We start from the raw sequence: 20883 nt of genomic DNA, 5'->3' as shown, positions 1-20883 counted from the left end.
ATGATATACAAGGTATAGGCTAGGCATGGTGGCTCACACCTGCATAACCAGCACTTTGGGAGGCTGGTGGGGAGAGGTAGATCACTTGAAGCCAGGAGTTTGAGACCAGCCTGGACAACATAGCAAAACCCTATTTCTAAAAAAAAAATACAAAAATTATCCTAGTGTGGTGACACACTCCTGTAATCCCAGCTACTCAGAAGGCTAAGGGCTGAGAATCACTTGAACCCAGGAGGCAGATGTTCAAGTGCAGCAAGCTGAGATTGTGCCACCACACTCCAGCAAAACTGTCTCAAAAAAAAAAAAATAGAAAGAAAGAAGGAAAGAAAATCCAAGAAATATGGGGCATTAACAAAAGTTAAAAGTCATGTATAATTTGATGAGCAGAAGGAGAAGAAAGAGCAGAAAAGAATAATTTGTGAACTGATAGTAGCAAAGAACTTCCTTTTATCTTTTCATTTTTTGTTTTTCTTTTATTATACTTTAAGTTCCGGGATACATATGCAGAACATGCAGGTTTGTTACTTTCTAAGATTAATGGTAAACACCAAGCCATTGATAGAAGCAGCTCAGAGAACACTAAGCAGGATGAATATCAAAAAAACAACACACGTCATTTCATCATATAAAAACCGTACTACATAAAATATAAAAAAATAAATCTTGAAGAAAGCCATTGAGTGGTTAGGGGGTACTTTATGTGACAGTATAAAGGAAAATATATAGCATATAAAGAAGGAAAAGGATAAGAATTGCACCAGACCTAAAATTAGACACTGTGCAAGCATCAAGAAAAGAGTGAAATATTTAAAGTGTTATAAGAAAAAAAGAAAAAAAACCTTATGATTTTATATTTAATTGTGATATGGGTTGGCTGTGTCTCCAGCCAAATCTCATCTTCAGTTATAGCTCCCATAATTACCACGTCATGGGAGGGTCCTGGTGGGAGATAATTGAATCATGCGGGCAAGTTTTTCCCATACTGTTCTCATGATAGTGAGTAAGTCTCATGAGAGCTGATGGTTTCATAAAGGTCAGTTCACCTGCACAGACTGTCTTGTCTGTTGCCATGTAGGATGTCACTTTGGTCTTCCTTTGCCTCCTGCCATAATTGTGAGGCCTCCCAGCCATGTGGAACTGTGCGTCCATTTAACCTGTTTTTCTTTATGAGTGCCCAGTCTTAGTCTTCATTATTAAAACAGACTAATACAAATGGAATCATCCTTCAAGGATGAATGATAAATAATACAAGCTGAAGGAATTCAATGCCAGAAAACCTGCCCAAACTTTCCTGTAGGAAATGTTAAAAGAAAGTCTCCAGACAGAAGGAAAATAATATAGGAAGAGCAAACTTTGTCTCAAAGAAGAGAGAACTCTTTCTCCAGACTGCCTTTGGACTGGAGATGCAACATCAATTCTTTCTGAAATCTGCAGCCTGTCAGACTGCCTGGTAGTAAAAAAAAGTTATGCATGAAGAGAAAGATAAGTAGAGAAGGAATAAATCAAAGGAAAATAATTATTTTACCGTGAATGTATGTAAAACATAGTAGTTTGCTTAAAGTTATAATAATAACCTGATGACTTTTGCATATCAAGGAGTGAAATGGCTGACAGCAAAATCACAAGGGATGAAAGTGAGGAATTTGGAATATTCTAGAATGACCTAACAGCACTACACTTGAAGCTACTTAGTGCTATTTGAAAGTAGACTTAAGTTAATTAATTAAAAACTTATTATAAATTCCAGAGTAACTAATAAAAAAATGAGAAATAATTTATATGCCAAGAGAAGACACAGAATAGAATCATATAAAATGCTCAATTAAAACCAGAAAAGACCCAAAAATAGTAAGGTGGGGTATAGAATCCAGGACCAGAATGTGGGCATTAGGCAACCAAAAAACATTCGAATAAAGTTATACATTGTAGTTAATAGTAGTGCATTTGTATTGGTTCATTAATCATGAAAAATTTATCATATTAATAAAATAATATTAGAGAAGACTGATAAATATAGGAACTGCATGCAGTATATTCAGACTTTTATATCAATTTAAATCTATTTCAAAATAAGTTTAAGAAGTAGAAAAATTATGGAAGTGTAAAAACCATAAGATAGCTATAATAACTTTGAAAAAAAAAAAAGCAGCAGTTTATATACATTCTGTTATCTGACATCAAGGCTTTATTGTTGGCCAGGCACTTTGGGAGGCCTAAGCGGGTGGATCACTTGAGGTTGTGAGTTGGATACCAGCCTGGCCAACATGGTGAAACCCCGTCTCTACTAAAAATGCAAAAATTGCCTGGGCTTGGTGGTGTGCTTCTGTAATCTCATCTACTTAGGAAGCTGAAGCAGGAGAATTGCTTGAACCCAGGAGGCAGAGGTTGCAGTGGGCTGAAATCCTACCTGCACTCCAGCCTGGGCAACAAGAGTTAAACTCCATTTCAAACAAAAGAAAACAAAGAAAAAAAAAACCACTTTATTGTAAAGCTATATGTAAAATAGATCAATTGAACAGAATAAAGTATGATGTAATAGACCCAAATTTTGAAAAACAATAGATTTTTGACAAAATATATTCTAAAAATGGTTTATACAACCATTACTTGTTGTCAAAATACATAAATCAGTACAGCATAAAGTTCATTGTATTTTAAATGAAACTGCGAAGTCTAAAGCAGTTGGTAACTTGTTCTGTTTCCTAATAGGGCATACATATGTATATACTTTTTCAGGAGGATTCATAAAGGCACACGAATATATATATACACAATAGAAGGGATTGTTCATTGTAGGAACTTGAAATTGCTATTACATGCAATTTGTTTTGCTTTTAGTATACTGATTCTGGTTAGTTATTTTGTTGAATAAATATCTACTCTGATCAAAGAAAAAACAAAGCGTTTAAATATGATATTACCAATATTGATACTATAGCGATATTTTAAAAATATATATGTAGGTTACATAGACACTGGAAAATAGAATCCAAATATTAGCAATGGAAAGTAGAGTTACAGATGATTTTTTTTTCTCTTATAGCTTTTTGTCATTATGCATATCCAATATTTTTGCATTGAGTATCTTTTGCTTTAAAAAAATATTCAGAGCAATATTTACTGTTTTTTTTTAAACTCTTAGAAAAGCAGCCCAAAAAACTAAGAGGGAGAAGAAGGAAGAATACATTTTTAAAAAGAAAGTAGGAGAGATTTTTTTTTTTTTTATGCAGAAGGGATTAGACAATGGGATCAAATTCGGCAAATAATTTAAATATGGTGAAGAATTTTTTAAAAAATGATATTAAGTGATTTTAGTTTTGAAGTTATTAGTTGCTTTTGCCACAGTAGTTTCAGCAAAATAGTGGAAGGGCCAAATAAATTGTTCTTTATTTGACAATAAATTAGATATAAGAAAATAGAAATAAAGAGTCCTGTTGAGTTATCTCAAGAAGTAAATGGATTTGAGTAATTAAATATTGAGTTACGATAAAAAGAAAATGATATGGAGAAGGTCTATAGGAACTAGAAGTGATAGGGATTCTGTAAGAGTCTATTCTGAAAAAGGATTAAATATTACTTATATTGATGTAATATTTTTAAAAGAAAGAAATTGAGGTAAAAGAATAACTGAGTCTGTTCACTACAAATTTCTATAGGTTAACATTAGATTATTCTTGAATCTCTTAACATAGGCCTGCCCACTCAAAATTGTTCAATGTCTCTCTGTTATTAAAAAAAGTAGAATTCCCCCCTACATTCTTCTTGTCATGGCTAATTTTATGGGCCAACTTAAAATTATGGGTCAGACTGCCCAGAGTATTTTGGACTTACCATCTTCCACGATCACGGAATTGAATTCCTTAAAACAAATCTCTCTCTCTCACTCTCTCTCTATATATGTACTGATTGGTTCTGGTTCTCTAAGGGAAGAACTCTAGTGTACTACCTTTCATGTTTTACCTCTGAGTATTTGTATATAGAGGCCTCTTATTTCCCCTAAAATACATTACTTGCAAAATGCGAGTAATATTATTGCCACTAAATCTATTATCAGAATAGGCACTTTCTACCAAGACTAGCTCTCTATAGTCTTGTCTTTTCTAAAGATCCATCTAACAGATTATTTTTCCCTGCACTTTCACCGATTCATCCAAAACAATCATAGTTGTTATCTAGTGTACAACTTTAGAGCCTTATATAATTCTTTAAAACATTCTCCCGTTCTGTACCCTATTGTTAGTGTTTTACTCCTCTTTCTATCAGTATGCTTTGGATGTCTTATGCTGAAATAAAAATGACTTTGTAGTATCAGTGACCTGCATCAGTAGAAGTTCTATTTGTTTGGTGGTTGCTTTTCTGCTTTAACTCTTATTTTATGTTCTCCATGAGTAATCTCTGGCTCTCCTCATCTAGAACCAAAGGTGAAGGATCTCAACACCTACTTGGATTATCTTGGTTTTATAGATAGCAATAGAGAAATAGAACATTTCCAATCTCATAATGTCTCTTGAAGCTTTAGTCATAAGTGGTACATGTCAAATCCATTCATTTATTTGGCTAAAGGAACATAAAAGATCAAGTCGTTAAAAATCTCATCAAACATCTCTGATGTATAATGTGTGGTTTCTTTATTGCTTAACAAGAATTGTATTCATGTAGCATATTAATAGTGAATATTTGTCAATTACTAGTAATAGAACATAAGTGTAGATAAAAGTCAAATTGTGTAAAATTAATGTATTTTTTTTATAGCATGGAACCTAAGGGCTGAAATTAGCCAGATATCAGAAAGAAACTAGAAATAATTGATAAACTGGATAAAGATGTAGATATATTTTGGGAGATATGTTTTCATTCTACTATATTAGGTATTTTTTTCTTATTTTTCTTGTACCTATAGCTAGTTCTATCTTTTTCTCATTCTCTTTCTCTCTGTCTCAGCCAACCTTTTCTACATAATGGAGCTGATCCACAGGTACTTTTATATCACATATGCTTTAAGCTACATACAGGGACTGTTTCTGAGTCCAAAATCCAGATGCTTAGGATTGAGTATCTTATTGTGTTCTCATTTCTCAAGAGTCCATTCTTAGTCCAGTCAACTAAGGCCAGGTGATTGTGTTCAAACTTGACTGCTGACCTCTTTTCTTACAGAAGATCAATTCTAATCAAAAAGTTCATAAGTCATAGCTTGGCAAACATCCTGAAAAGAGTGTATTATGTTTGCATTGAGTGTAAATGGTCTAGGGGAAAAAAAAATCTTCTGTGTCCTATAAATCTTTAAAATGGCTTCAACATTTATTTTCTAAGACCTTATATGTTTCTTAAATTTTCTTTAAGTCAATACACTAATGTAAGAGCAATCAACTAGCAAAACTTTGTAATACTATGAATCACAACTTACAAACCCATATTTTATTCTTGAAAGTTAGTAAGATGATAAGCTGACAAACTCAACTGTTCCTGGAAGGTAAAGCATTTTGATTTGTGTCAGAGATAGAAAAATGCCTGGACAATGAATTGTGTTTTTAGTAGTTGCAAAAGAGCTGATTCATCAATATATGGTAGCCTATACATTGATTTATACCAATGAAACTTGTTGAAACACTGCAGCACTGTAAAAATAAGCTCAGTGATAGCCCACATTTGAGTGGTTTAATACCACAGTAATTTACACATCATAAAAAAACCCTATTTTAAATTTCCACCATGTGTATTTCTTTCCTGATAGAAGAATTCCTTTGTAGCTCAGAGACATATTAGCCATTTTTTGAAAAATAATAGCACTATATCTTTATGTATTGTTTTCAAAGAACTTTTCTTCATGTGATCTTTTATTTTCTATTTTCATATCTTTGTGAGACGAATAGGAGAGCTGTTATCCTTACAGATGAAACAAACTGAAGTTCACAAACATTAATAGGCTTTTTAGTGATACAGACTGAAAAGCGACTTTACTCGAAAAAGATTTTCTATAGTAAATGTAATGATACTGAAATGCCCTAGGGAGGCCCATTGGGGAGACTAGTGTTAGCCAATACTGACCTAGAAGGAGGTTGTCAGGGACCATGGTCCACAGGGGAAGGCAAGGCTATCTCTTCTCCCCACTGGAAGACTAAATATCCAAAAACCGAACGTTAATAAACCACTTTATTAACTTTCTTTCAAGTGACTTTTAATTAAAGTATTATATAAACTAAGTAGTAATAATAATAATACAAATAATCTATGATAAAAACTATTTTTTACTGTAGTAGAAAAAAAAGCACATGCATAATATTTACTCTCAAACACTTTTCTAAGTATATAATACAGTATCGTTAACTAGAAGCACAGTGCTATACAACAGATCAGTTGAACTCCTGGGTCTTGCAGGACTGAAACTTTATACTTACTGAAAAGCAGCTACCCATTTGCTCCAGCCACTGGCAACCATCATTCTGCTTTTTGTTTCTATGTGTTTGATTATTTTAGATAACTTGCATAAGTAAAATCATGCAGTGTTTGCTCTTCTGCGACTGGCTTATTGCACTTACCATAATGTCTTCAAGGTTCTTCCATGTTGTCCCATATGATTGGATTTCCTTCTTTTAAATTTTAAGACTGAATGAGATTTCATTGCATATAGCATATTTTCTCTTTTCATTCATCCACTGACAGGCACTAAGCCTAATTCCTTACCTTGAATCTTGTTGTATGAGTCCATTCTCACGTTGCTGTAAAGAACTACCTGAGACTGGGTAATTTATGAAGAAAAGTGGTTTCATTGATTCACAGTTCTTCAGGTTGTATAGGTAGCATGGCTGGGGAGGCCTCAGAAAACTTGCAATCAAGGTGGAAGGCTAAGGGGGAGTAAGCACTGTGTCCTCACATGGTGGAGCAGAACAGAAAGAAAGAGCAAAGTGGGGAGTGCTACCTACTTTCTAACAATCAGATCTGTGAGAACTCAGCACTATCACAAGAACTGCAAGGGTGAAACTATCCCATGATTTAATCACCTCCTATCATGTTGCTCTGCACATTGGGGATTACAGTTTTTCGTGAGATTTGGGTGGGGACACAGAGCCGGACCGTCTCTCTTATGAATAATGGTGAAATGAACATGGGATTACAAATACCTTTGATTTCCAGATTTCAGTTCTTTTGGATAGATACCTAGAAGTGAAATTACTAGATTTTTATGGTAGTTCTATTTCTAATTTTTAGAGAAAATTCCATATTGTTTTCATCATGGCTGTACCATTTTACATTCTCACCAAAGATGCACAAAAGTATCAATTTGTCTATTAGCCAACTCTGTTTTGTTTTGCTTTGTTTTTTGATAACAGTCATCTTAACAGGTATGAGGTGATGCTTCATTGTAATTCTGATTTTTGTTTCCTTAATGACTGGTGACATTAAAGCATCTTTTAAATGAACTTATTGGTCATTTAGCTTTCTTTGGTGAAATGTCTATTTAAATCCTTTGACAATTTTTAACTGGGATATTTGTTTTTTTGCTATCAAATTGAAAAAAAAAATTTTAATGTACTTTGGCTATTAACCTTTTATCTGATATGTACTTTGCAAACACTTTTCCTCATTCTGTAGGTTGCCCTTTTGCTTTATTGATTGTTTCCTTTGCTCTAATGAAGTTTTTCAGTTTGATGCTATCCCACCTCTCTAGTTTCTGGTGCGTTTCAGATAATTCCAAGAAATCTTTGCCAAGACAGACTTCATGAAGATTTTTTCTTTATGTTTTCTTCTTGTAGCTTTAGAGTTTCAGGTCTCATACTTAAGTGTTTAATCAATTTTGAGCTAATTTTTGTGTGTTGTGCAAAGCAACGTTCTAATTTCATTATTTCACACCAGGATGTGCACTCCTCCTCGTATCATTTGTTGAAAAGTCTATCCTTCTCTTAAGTGCGTATTTTACACAGCTTTGTGAAAGATTAGTTGACCTTATAAATTGAAAAAATTCTATTAGGGTTTTGAAAGGGTTTGCACTGAATTGGTAGATGGCTTTGGGGCACAGTGGCTGAGCAAGTGTAGGAAGAGAGTGTTTTATGAAGAGGTTTTGGTATCGAGACTGGATAGCAGGAGTTTCTGGGTCACAAGAAAATGAAGGTAATCAACCATGGTTGTTTCAGTGATATGAATCAAGTGCAGTGCTCAGTGTGAAGTTCCTGCCTCAACAACAGAATGAAAGTTTGGCCTTGTTCTTTTAAAAGATTCTATTCATGGCATGTGTAGTCATACAGAAATCTTTATCATTTAAACGAAGCTCTATGTAGACATTTTTAATAAAAATGCTCTGTAAATACAGAATAAAAAAACACAGACACGCAATATAAGAATGGTGCTTCTTTTTTATGGAAGGTTTACTTTAATGCTCATCATCACTGGTCATTAGAGAAATGTAGATCAAAACCACATTGAGACACCATCTCTTGCAGTTAAAATGGCAATCATTTAAAAATCTGGAGACAACAGATGCTGGAGAGGATGTGGAGAAACAGGATCACTTTTACACTGTTGGTGGGAGTGTAAATTAGTTCAACCATTGTGGAAGACAGTGTGGCGATTCCTCAAGGACCTAGAAATAGAAATTCCATTTGACCCAGCAATCCCATTACTGAGTATATATCCAGAGGATTATAAATCATTCTATTATAAGGACACATGCACACAAATGTTCACTGCAGCACTGTTTACAATAGCAAAGACTTGGAACCACCCCAAATGCCCATCGATGACAGACTAGACAAGGAAAATGTGACACATATACACTGTGGAATGCTATGCAGCCACAAAAAAATGATGAGTTTGTGTCCTTTGTAGGGACTTGGATGAACCTGGAAACCATTATTCTCAGCAAACTGACACAAGAACAGAAAATCAAACACTGAATGTTGTCATTCATAGGTGGGTGTTGAACAATGAGAACACATGGACACAGGGAGGGGAGCATCACCCACTGAGGTCTGTTGGGGGGACTAGGGGAGGAACAGTTGGGGGTGGGCAGTTGGGGAGAGATAGCATGGGGAGAAATGCCAGATATAGGTGATGAGGATGAAGGCAGCAAACCACATTACCATGTATGTACCTATGCAACAATCCTGCATATTCTTCACATGTATCCCAGAACCTAAAATGCAATATATATATAATATAATTATATTATATATATATGGTTGATTACTAGTTTTTTTTCTCCTGATGAAATATAAGAATGTAAGAAGGAAATTATAGAAAAACCAACCATAAAAACACTCAAACGTATATTCTATATATAAGATGAATATTCTATAGTGTATGAAACTTTGTATCTCAAGTAATGCATAATGTACAAACTACCAAATAACCTAGACAACTTCAAAATTTTTTCACAAATTCAAGAGAGCACCACATACACTCACACACACACACACATACACACACACACAAAGTTGTATTATTGAGCCAATACTTCACTCTTAGTTGCATTTACTTTCAGAGTACGTTCTGAACTCCAGATTTCGCTCCTTAAGCCTGTATAAAAAATTCTCTGGCAAAATACAAACTGTGTTGTATGCAGATGTGTTGTAGGGAGTATTCTTGTTTATTTATTTTATGAGTAACTTTTATTTCCATACTTGGTCACACTGAATCCCTGACAACTTAAAAAATTCAGATGACAAATCATCCTCCTCTCTGTCAATTCAGTCACTAACACCAGATTTTATATGGAAAATTCCTGCAATTCTCATGCATATGAACACTGAACATCTGACATTTATCCAGGACCATTACAAATATAATTCCTTATCAAGTATTTCAAGCCAATCTAATACTTCTTTAAGTCATACCAGATATTGCTATATAGGATCTAATCATCAACTAAGCTCTTCTTTAAGAAGAGCTCCTTATTTTCCTCTTAATGCAAAACATTTATTGAGCACTATCTATGTGGCAGAGGATATTCTAGATCCTTGGGATGCATCCGTAAGCAGAAGCAACACAAATCCCTGCTTTCACAGGACTTACATTCTAGCATACTTGGAAAAAAACACAACTGTAATTTCAATTTTTCTGTTACCAAATGAACCTACTTTCAATATCTTTCTTTTTAGTGTTGGAGGAGGATGGGAACATAGCTTAACAAAAAGTAAAATGTATGGATTTGTCTGGCCATTGAAAGAGGTCAGGGATTTAAGAAGTTTTCTGAATATGATTTATTTTAATCCTTACAGCAATTGTATTTCTCAGTAAGGAGATTGGTACTCAAGGTGATTGCACAGCTTGTATTAGATGTAACTGAGTTAGATCCCCTGTTTTCCTATTTAAATCTGACTTCCTCAGATGGAAAGGCATGCCGTGCTTATTTGTAGCACAATTCTTTCTCTTCAGAACACAAACAGACATCTGGAAGATATTGATCTACTTTTATGTAATTAAAATACTCCAACTAACATATTTCCTATGGGACAGGCAAGAAAAATAGAAATATGCTGATGCTCCCTCCTCCAAAATAAAAATGTTTCTTCTCTATCATCACTGAGTTCTTCTTGCCTCAAAAACCTGCTCCTCACTTCAGTAATACTAATGGTTCCCTGGAGATTTCTTTCTAGCCATGTTTGGATTTCCCCCATCAGAATAGCTATATTAACTAGGATTTATATCCTCATATAAAATTTTACACATATATATTTGTCTGGATATTTTTCATTGTATGCCTGTGTCTCTTTCTCCTAATAGTAATCACAAATACATGACTGGAGTAGATACTGTATTCATTTTCACTGTTGGTCTGTAAATTCTTTAATGGAACATTCCATGCAATCTACAGTAGCACACTAACTTGCATGGAACTGGACAAATAATGGGAGCTTAAAGGAGAGGAATGTGGGAGAGTTATCAGCCTGTGAAATAGGTCTAAGACTGCTGAAGGAGAGAGGGAAGATAGGTCTCAGACTCTACATTGGTAAGGTTGTTGGGGCCATATTGTCCCTCAAGTACAGGCCTTCCTGAAGCCTTGCCTGGCAGCAGACCATGGGAAACACAGACTCCAGCATTCTCATGGGATGCATTTCAGGGCACAGTAGCTGGGGCTATGGGTCAGTTAAATTCTCTGAGGAGGAAAAATAAAATTTAGAATAGAAATTAATTTAGAATAAATATTAAGCTTTAAGACTAGGCCACAAAAATAATTATGAAAAATAGAGAAACAAATAAACCAACACTCCCAGCCTAAAATTGCCTGCAATTAGCTAAAGCAGACCCAGCATAGCCTCCTCCTTCCAAGATAAGGCACCCAAGCATATCTTTGGACCCTCAGCCCACAAGCATATTTCTGTAAAGAAAAAACCTGTTTTCTTCCCCAGTTGCCAGTCATGGGAATGAGATAACCACATAGAGTGTGTATGTACTCTCAAGGTTGTAAAATTTGTCACAAGTCGATGACAAAATGTCTTTGTTTAAACCGGTTTTTTTTTTTTTCCTGCCTTATCTTTCCACGCCCAAAATTATGTAAACAAGGTATTTTCCTTTGTGAGGGGCTGGCGGCCATTATGGGCAGCAAGGCTACCATCAGCCAGAGCTCCAATAAAGAAATTCTCTTGTGTCTCTTGGTCTCTCTGTTCTTCTCAGCTCAAATTTCTCTAACATCCCCACAGTAGAAAATTCGAGAGGCGCATAGTTTGGACCGATACAGGATCTGTGAGGCATCTTCTTCCAATCTTTTCCAGACCATGTATATTCCTTATATTTACCAATTTTATGACACTACAGTAGGTTGGAGTCCCCACATATTTGGCAAATAAATGATGCCAAGTTATATAATATATAAAAAATGAATAAACATAAAAAAAGTATTATATATATGATATTTGAATATACATATAAAACATTTATATATTTAAATATATAATAGCATATATGGATAGTTTTAAGTGTAGGGGAGATTACATTTCAATAGCTCATAATGTTGCCAGGTTTCAGGGTGCAGGGGAAGTTTAGCTCATTCCCTGGTGGGCTTCAGGCTCTTGGTCTCTCGCTCTCCCAAGAATGGGTGAGGGGACCTGAAGCAATGTACTCACAAGTAAATATAAGACCCCAAGGAGTTTTTGCAGAAAGTGATTTTTTTAGGCAGAGAAAGAGAAAAAAGAGAGAGAAAAAGATGAGACAGAAAGCTTCTATGAGGATTGTGGAAGAGGACTCAAATATGGAATCTGGATGGATGTGGGGACAGGGACTTTTAACCTGGGAGGAATTACCACATCCTCTAAGCCCCCGGCCAATGAACAGGGCTCCTTTAAACTTCTGCTGGAGTGATTGAGTTTGATCCTTTTCCTGCATGTGCCAAAGTTAAACAGAGACCCTTAAGTCTCCCAGATGGAGACGTTGGGGAAGGCAGGTAGGTTTTGTCGCTAGGAAGTTCCTGCCCTAGAAACTACGCCCCCCTGTGGACCCAGAAAGAGAAAACATTCCCTCAATAATGATAAAATGTTAAAGAAGAATGTAAAATACTCTATAGTGACAAAAGAGTAGTATGTACAATCATTTCCACTAAATACCTTATGGTACAGAAATAAATTTATCTCAGACATGTATCTATATCTATATGTATGTATTTTTTCCCTACATGTTATGTGTGTGTATACACACACACACACACACACACACACACACACACCCTGTATACATCTCAAATTAGAAAAACATCTTGATATTTTCACAAGGCATAATCTGCTTTTAAAATAGTCCAACATTTGTACTCGGCATATACTTCATATGTATTCTCATTTGAAATAATTAGTAGAATCATCTAAACCAGTAGGAATATACCAAAGACAAATTTGTTATGGGAATTAATTGAGTAAATCTTACCGTAAGTTGAGGCATTTATATAATTTGTTACTAAGAAAATATTAATTTAATATTATTGGTCATATCAAGGAACTATACGTATCGAATTAATATATTTCTGGTACTCGAAGTTTCTTTTGATTTTTAGGAATTAATAGTTTCTTTATATTTAGGCAATAATATCTGTTTTCTTTTTTAAAACACCTGATGGTGTTCAATAAAACATAACATTTTGTAGATCATTACTATGGCATCTCTATTATTCCATAAATAGCATTCACATATTATCCTTCAAATTCTTTACAAAAATACACAGAGAAACAGCAGGGCAGACTAAAGAAAGGCAATGTCTTAAATTTTCAAAGGCTTAGATCTAATGACACAGTTTAAACAGCAGAGTGTAGGTGTGATATTTGCTGGTGACAAAGCCACATATCTGTGGATAGTGTACCCTGAAGCTACAAAACTAGGAACTTGTGGGCCGGAATTGCTTTGAGATTCTTATATAATATGGAGAAGAATGCAAGAAATTATATAATGCTTTTTACTTTTGCTTTTCTTTCTAATAAAATTTATTTCTCTACATACTTCATTGTGAGACGGTAGAGGGGTAAACAGTGCTGTTCTAAGCTTTCTGCTGACAGTGAAGTTATAATGACTATGAACCCTACATTCAGTGTGCATTTAGAGTTTATAAAATGTACAGTTTATGCTATGATAGTAGTGACCTTAACAAAACATTTTTAAGCCTCGTTTTTGTTGTCTTATTTTGAATTTTTATGCTACTTTCATTTTTCAGAAAATTTTGCAGCAGCTTACTAATAGAAGAAAGGGAGAAATTCAGCCTTCCTATTCAGCATGAACTTTTCAATGGTTCTGTTTTTTGTATGATCATCAGCATTTTCCTCCCATAGCTAGAGACCTGCTGACATGTGTATTTAAGTGCAGGAGTGAAATATTAGCCTCATGTAACAGGAAGAGAAAACTTTAGCTTTTCATGTTTTTTGAAGTATTTTCTTCTATGCTGCTGATTGCAAGCTAACTGGTAATAATTTCCATCTGGTTGTGTCTTGCACCTGTTTCGCTCCCCCATTTTCATCTTTTCCTTTGAGCAGGAAAGTTTTGCTGTTTCCTACAAGAGCAGTAAATATCTACTGTACAAATACAAATAGTAACAAACAGTGTGGGCTCACAGTTTTCAACAAAAAAACAGGATTTAATGAAAAAGCAGCTCAAGTCATGAATCTATACATTTAAACTACAGAACAAATATGATTAGGCCTTATGAGCTAATTTCATTTTATTTAGTCCTTACTGGAGCCTCAATGACTTGGAAATTCTTTAGAAGGATTTCAAAATAATTTACAAATTAAATCAAGTTGTAGTTGATTTTTTTTTTTTTTTTTTTTTTTTTTTTTTTTTTTTTTTTTTGCAAATGACTGCCTTTTGGAAGTATTGTAGGAACACCCAGGAGAATCACACAAAATTCAGCAAATAAATGATTCTGCTTTCTTGCATACACTGCTTGCTTTGCACAGATAAAACATTACAAATTTCCAATTGACTTTACTCTTTAGACTACATTATGTGGTGGTGATGGTGGTGAAAAAGCATTTTCAGATTTTAATTCATGGGATGGACAAATGTTCCTGTTAAACTTGTGGGGGTATATCAACTATCTAGTTGTTTAATGGCCAGTGACACCCAGCAATAATGTACGATATCTGTCATATTATGTATGAAAATCTAAATTTGTTATATGAACGGTAATTCAGGAGAATAAACAATATAGCTGATAAAATGCTAATCATTTGAAAATTAAATGTTGAAGTCCAAGGGAAACCAGTGTTGCTAAAGTATGGAATGAAATATGCTCTCATACTTTGACAGTTCTTTTGGCTTCTAATTGGCTAGAGCTGATCGAATCATTTTCAAGAACAATTTAAGACTCATTAATACCATTCAGACTATCGTTTCTAATTTGAAATAGTCAGAATAAACACAGGCCCTGCTCAGAAGGAACAGTGTATTGCATTGGTTATTTAAATTTTCCCAGTGAAATTTCTTAAATCTCGAATATAGTTTAGTAATATAGACTCCCTTTCTCTATTTCGCTTTGACTAAGGCAGCCAATATAATGTTGAATTGAATATACAGTGGCTTCATCAACTTTAACTTTTGAGAACACTTAAAATACTTGAATCCCACTCTGCCCCAGTTTATATATCTGTAAAGCAGAAATAATAATATAATACACCTTGAAGTGTTCCTGTGTTCCTATTAAGTGATTTGATTCATGTAAGTCCCTTAGAGTGAAGCCTGGCAAACATTAGGAGATTTAGATATTTTAGCTCTCACTATTCTTGCTTTTGGAAGTGCTGACTTAATTGTCACGATCATCATCTTCCACATTACAAGCAATACTATTTTTTTAATCTATCACTCTGTCAGAATTAATGCATATCTACATCCTAGAATTTAGCATACTGCACCACTAATGGCTCTTTTTCCGTTCTTCTCCCTCTGGTGAATTTCTGTAATACAGAGGAAATAGAAACCAATTCAAAGTAGGAAGTCTTTATTACCTATCGAACAGTGAACTGAATGACCTCAGTATGACAATTTAGAATACCATTCATTTTATATGCAATAACATAGTTGAAGACTGATGAACCTTCATTGTCGTAATTATGACTATAGTGATGAAATATAGATTTATTTATATTTACATTTAAGTACTTTCTAGATAAAATACATTGCTTAATATAATTTTAATATATTACTATAATTAGATACTGTTGTTATGTTATACTAACGAAATAAATGTGATAAATCTCACTAGACATTTGTCACATGTGTAATTACAATAAATAACTCCGTTTCCTTATGTTACATGAGCTTCCTGCCAGTCTGTATCTCCAGCACCAAGTTCGGTGCCTGGCACCATGATAATTGTTAAATGTATGTTTAATGAAAGAATTAATGTGCATTTAATGTGCACACTTTGGCTTACTGTAAGTTAACCTAGAAATATAGATAGTTTTTATTAAAATAATTAGCCCCAGAAAAGGGAATACATGTCCTTCTGCTCCCTATAACCGCTATAATACTTTCTCTCAGATTTTCTACTCCTTCATTAATTTCTCTGGAGCCTTGAAAGAGCACAGACTCAGATAACACAGGTAAGGATACATATACAGATACTTATACTGCAAATACAGCTTAAAATAATTTGAATGCACTGATGATGGGATCATAAATTCACTTCTTGAGTGGAAAGTCAACATATAAGAAAAAATATCACAGATGCACAGATGTTTGACAAGTGTCTAGATGTATATAAAGAAGACATCTAAGTATTGCAGGAGTCAGTGGAATAGAAAGCAAATCTTTACCCCAAATTTTGTTCTGAGGGAAGAAGTAGAGGCAAAAGAGAATTAATTTTAGCAAAGGTAAGTTCTTCATAATTTGATTGATCCAACAATACAACCCACTATTTAATTATTCCATGGATTTTTCCTGAAATCTGCAAAAATAGAGGTGAAAAGTCACATATATTGATGCTTCAGGACATAGGAGGATGAATTAATCATCTGCCAACCTTGAACTGAGAAATGGTGATCCCAATATATAAAGTATAATTGTGTAAAATAGTCTTAGGGACTGTTTTGAATCCTTCTTCAGCTCATGTATGGATTGATTTGTTCAGGTAATAAATACAAATTGCCTGTTAGTATGTAAAATGGGAAAACTATGAATACAACACAATTTGCAAAAAGTGCACTTATGAGCCTGTTGTGTGTATTCTGTTCAAGGGACACAATGGAAAAAATAATGAGTTCTTCCTGGGATTGTATGGACATTTGCTCTAGGTGTTGGAGGATGGCTCATTTGGCATGCTCCGCCACTGAGCGAATGAGAACAGGGAGAAGGGACATTATGGAAGGGGAAGAACATGTTTAAAGACAGAGAAGCATGAAAGAGCTTTCCATTGTTCGTTGTGTATTTTTGAACTATGCCTTAATCATTATGACTGTACTACTTGCAAATTGTAGAAAGTCAGGAGAGATACAAAGTAGCCTTGAATGACAGGTGAAATTGTTTGGACTACATTCTAAAGTCAACATTGAGTTAGTTTAGGTAACTGAAAGTAATTAAAATCATAATATTATAACTATATGACAGATACACTTAGTACATTTACTAACACATACTTTAAAAAGTGAGATTAGAGTGCTTAAAAATAATCTGCCAATAATTATTGCTTATCTTCACAATTTGCAGTATTAGAAAGCTATTTAAAAGTAATAGTTATAGACACTTTTATAATTTTGATGTGAGCACTTCCTATTTTTAAAAGTTACCTGTTAAACAGAAACCTGAATACTATCATATAACTTCTTTAGTGCTGCAACACCTTTTTTCTTTAAAAAGTTACCATTTAAAAAATCAACTTGTAAAAGTTTTCTATGACTCCATTTTTAATTTAATGCACTTGTTAAACTTGCTGATATACCATCTTTTGTTAATGGCATTTATTTTTTCTAATTCTTCCTAAGAAGTTGATTCTTTCTGGGAATTATTTGCATAAGATAATGAAGCAGAATTACAGTGGAATTAGCAGCAATGCTATTAACATACCCTCCCCCCACACACTTCCTGTGGGCTTATGCTAGACATCAGAGGAGGTGTGTTTATTTTCCTTCACTTACGATAACAAATTGAAATTTAAAACCATCAGGAAAAAAAGGTGTTGCTTCAGTTATTCTTTTAAAAAAAGTTGATGCAATTGTGCTTTCAATATTGCTACCTATTAAACAAAAAATACTTCAGCGTTTTCATTAAGTGCCTTAAAATGGTTGTTCGATACATATTCCAGAGCATAATTGCCTTTTAATCAAGAGAAGTTAGTAACATATGAAAATACTTAATAGCATCATATATTATAATTCTGTTCACTTTTCATTGCATTTCTAAAATATCTTCTATTTTTAATTTGCATTCACTTCTTCTAAGTCAATGTGTTTTGATCTTGTGGTAAATACTGTTTATAACCCAAAGGCGATTATAAAACTACATCCTACTTATTACTTAATAGATCTTCAATTTAGAATCAGTGTACTCAATTTATCTCCACTAGCTCTAAACAAATACTGTATTGCAAAGGTCATATTTGACTGGTACAAGTAAACAAGTAATTTTAATAAAACCTCATTAAGAAGAAGCATATTTTCTACCTTCAGCTTTTGATTGAAGTTGCTTCTTGGAAATAATTGAAGAGAAATTAGTCATATTTCATTTTTCCTGCCATGCTTTGTTTACCTGTATTTGGCTGGTAAATGGCGAATTTTTTCCAGAAAAATCCATGTGTGTATGATTCTATGCAAAAAATTTATATAGAATGAGGTCAAATCAGATTACTCTGCTTTCTTTGATGTGCATCATATTAATATATTTATGTACTTTTAATTTTCAAGCCTATTGGGAAGAATTATGAACTGATAACCCTAGAGATACATATTTATGCTTAAACTTTATGACTATAAATTTAAATGTAAAACGTTTGATTAAATGACAAAGTTGAAGAGAAATCTAACACTCTTCAATGGTACCATGCCAAGGAATTAATCATTTAAAAATACACCACACACACACACACACACACACACACACACACACACATTTATCTCGCCAAGTGGAAACATAGTTCTAGTAAAATCTAGTCATGGGTAAAAGGTTTTGTTTTCAGGTACAATTTGATAGTGGTAAAAATATATGTTGCTTTCTTTTGCTTACCTTTATAAACCCATCCACGTGGATTTTTCTGGAAAAATTGACCATTTACCTGCCAAATACAGTCATTCCAATCTGCAGCCTATTCCCTCCAGTTAAGTCCGGTTTCCATATGCAGACTTCATTGAACTACAGGCATTATTCACTTTCTTTCATCATGTTGTGATGATTGTATATCTTATTCTTTTGCTGCTTTCACTGCTAAGTTTTAGGCAATCATTAATTTCATAGAATATTAGAAAGAAGTAAATTGGAAAGGTAAGATTGAAAGCGGTTAATCTGCTGTTAATAGCAACATTTAAAATGTATTCCTATCATTTTTTTATTTTCATAATTCCATTGAAAATGAACAGTTTAATTGTTATGCAGAAAAGGTGGGAAATGAAGACTCTCCCCATCCGACCTGCCAGAACAAAGTGTACATTCTGAAATTTCTGGAGGAATTGAGTAACCAGGTTGACAATACTGGGTATCCTCACTGCAGCCTTCCGTACTCTGTCCATTCACAGAAAGTAACTCTGTAGTAATATTTGAAGCAGACACACCATTTTCTCTTGTGAGAAAGACACAATATCATTAGGTTGGTGAAAAAGTCATTGTGATTTTGCCATTACTTTTCATGACAAAATCTGCAGTAACTTTTCCACCAACCTAATACTGGAGTCAGTACTAAGAGAGGGTGGGGAGAACTGAAGAATTTTACCTTCTTCCAGGCCCGGGGCATCCACTTCTAATCTTTCCCTAAGGAATCCACAAAAGAATAATTAGGTTTAGCCATGATTTTAATAGGATGCAACCACTTTACTCAGCAGCATCACATTTTTTCTTCCCTGAACCAACACAGGCATCAAATAGAGGTTAATAGGAATGTACATGAAGTCATGATGTTTACGTTTGTGTCCATAGTACAACCCATGGAGGATTTCTTGACCCTGATTCTCTCTAATACTCCTCATTATAGACTGAATATTTGTGTTCCCACAAAATGCCTATGTTGAGAAACTAACCACTAATATGATTATAATAGGAGGTTATATATGACAGTGAAGCCTCATGATGGTATTAGTGTTCCTAGAAGAAAACAAAAAGAAACTAGACCTTGCTCTTTCTCCATCATGTGTGAATTTATCAAGAAGGCAGTAATCTGAAAACCAGAAAGTGTATCCTTACCAGGAACCAAATTGGCTAGCACTTTGATCTTAAACATTGCAGACTCCAGAACTGTAAGAAATGAATTTTTGTTGTTTAAGCTACTGGATGCATAGTAATTTGTGATACCTTCCTGAACCAACAAAAATGCTCCTCATTTTCTTTCATTCCATAGATTCTATAACCTCCTTATCCTAGAGACCTACCCCTTCTCAATAGGTGATATCATCCCATCTCTTCTCCTCTGCTACAAATATGACCCTCAAGAACTATTACTGGATTTTTTACATTCTTAATTTCTTGCACATCTTAAAGTGAAAGACGATTCTGGTTCTCTATCTATAGCAAGAGGGAGGGCAGGAAGTGGGCTGAAGAGCTGCTTTGCTCTCAGTACTCTTTTCCAGTGATGACTGCTGGTTTCCTTCTGAATTTCCTCCAGGCTGACACAGCCTACCATATGGGATGTGAATTTGCTTTTGAAGAATTTAGAGTATACCCTCACATGAAAAAAATTATATTTCACCTATTAACATGATTTTTTTTCTTCCACTCCTAGCAAAATAACGACTCAATCTTCTTAGGCAAAATTCATGGTAAATTTAAAATTTTTATCTTCCTGAAAAAAATAATGGTTGCTTAATTCTTCTTTCTAAACCTTTCCTTGCTTCCAGATTACAACTTTCACTTGGCCTTTCTCTGTTTCACTAGTGATTCCTTATGATTCACTTTTGCTGATTCTTTTCTGATTTTCTAAAATGTAGATATTATAGGGCTTCAGGGTTCCGAATTCTGAACTTGTCTTAGGCTATGTTCACTTTCTGGGGGGCATGATGTAGACTTATGATAGATTTACATAAACTCTAGCACATGATTATTATGTTATTGAGCTGGCACTGCATATCAGCAAGATATTCTTTATTTCAAATATTTCCAGGAGATTTTTAGGTACAGTTTATTTGATAGAATGTCTAATATAACTTCTACTCTCCTTGATACAAATAAGTTAATTGCATATATATGGGTAATCTTGAGTGAGGAGCTTCCCACTTATAGACATATACATCACAAATGCTCCTTAACAATTAACAACAACAAAAATCCAATAACAACAGCAAA

The 20883-nt window shown here is 34.1% G+C and overlaps 1 protein-coding gene across 8 annotated transcripts in view; it reads left to right on the top strand.

Annotated features, from left to right (window-relative positions):
* The window catches only part of CDH18 (cadherin 18), a 1109085-nt gene that overhangs the window by 432332 nt on the left and 655870 nt on the right, over positions 1-20883 (top strand). The window lies entirely within an intron of this gene.

This window comes from Aotus nancymaae, unplaced genomic scaffold (genome assembly GCF_030222135.1).
Source record: "Aotus nancymaae isolate 86718 unplaced genomic scaffold, 86718_ANA_hifiasm-v0.15.2.pri h1tg000014l, whole genome shotgun sequence".
In the NCBI taxonomy this organism is placed as follows: domain Eukaryota; kingdom Metazoa; phylum Chordata; class Mammalia; order Primates; family Aotidae; genus Aotus; species Aotus nancymaae.
This window is presented reverse-complemented; position numbering and strand designations above follow the sequence as displayed.